This window comes from Salvelinus sp. IW2-2015, unplaced genomic scaffold (genome assembly GCF_002910315.2).
Source record: "Salvelinus sp. IW2-2015 unplaced genomic scaffold, ASM291031v2 Un_scaffold6126, whole genome shotgun sequence".
Classification (NCBI taxonomy): domain Eukaryota; kingdom Metazoa; phylum Chordata; class Actinopteri; order Salmoniformes; family Salmonidae; genus Salvelinus; species Salvelinus sp. IW2-2015.
This window is the reverse complement of record NW_019947390.1, coordinates 36,105-37,458: the sequence shown is the minus strand read 5'-3', so window position 1 is coordinate 37,458 and position 1,354 is coordinate 36,105.

Below are 1,354 nucleotides of genomic sequence, written 5' to 3'. Positions count from 1 at the left end.
TATTCATATTAACTCATTTAAAAAAGAGGAATATTCATGCATATTAATTCATTTAAAAGAAGAATATTCATACATATTAACTCATTTAACTTCTTTGGGGTAGGGGGCAGTATTTTCATGTCCGGATGAAAAGCATGCCCAGAGTAAACGGCCTGCTACAAAGCCATAAAAGCGAGAATATGCATATTATTAGTAGAGTTGGATAGAAAACACTCTGAAGTTTCTAACATTTGAATGATGTCTGTGAGTATAACAGAACTCATCAGGCAGACAAAAACCCGAGAAAAAAACCAACCAGGAAGTGAGAAATCTGAGGTTGTTCAATTTTCAACTCAGCTCCTATTGAAGATACAGTGGGAAATTGGTAATGTTGCACTTCCTAAGGCTTCCACTAGATGTCAACAGTCGTTAGAACTTTGTCTGATGCCTCTACCGTTTAGTGGGGCCGAAGGAGAGAGGAATTAGTCAGGTCTGCCATGACCTGAACATGCTCTGACCATGCGCGTTCACGTGAGAGCAAGCTCTGTTCCATCGCAATTCTGAAGACACAGGAATACTCCGGTTGGAACATTATCGAAGAATTATGTTAAAAACATCTTAAAGATTGATTCAATACTTCGTTTGTCATGTTTTTACGGACTGTAATATAACTTTTTTTAACTTTTCGTCCGTACTTTCCACTGGACCTGCCCGCGCGTCGTGAGTTTGGAAAGTGTGCTGAACGCTAGAACAACAAGGAGGAATTTCGACATAAATGATCGACATTATCGAACAAAACAAGCATTTATTGTGGAACTGGGATTCCTGGGAGTGCATTCTGATGAAGATCATCAAAGGTAAGTGAATGTTTATAATGTTACTTCTGACTTCTGTTGACTGCATAATATGGCGGCTATATTTGTGTCTTGATTGGGCTCTGAGCGCCGACTCAGATTACTGCATGGGTTGCTTTCGCCGTAAAGCTTTTTTGAAATTTGACACAGCGGTTGCATTAAGGAGAAGTGCATCTAAAATTCCATGCATAACAGTTGTATCTTTTATCAATGTTTATTATGAGTATTCCTGTAAATTGATGAGGCTCTCTGCAAAATCACCGGATGTTTTATGACTTCTGAACGTAAGGTGCCAATGTAAAAACTCAGATTTTTGGATATAAATATGAACTTTACCGAACAAAACATACATGTATTGTGTAACATGAAGTCCTATGAGTGTCATTTGATGAAGATCATCAAAGGTTAGTGATAAATTTTCTCTATTTCTGCTTTTTGTGAATCCTCTCTTTGGCTGGAAAAATGGCTTTGTTTTTCTGTAATTTGGCTCTGACCTAACATAATCGTTTGGTTTGCTTTCG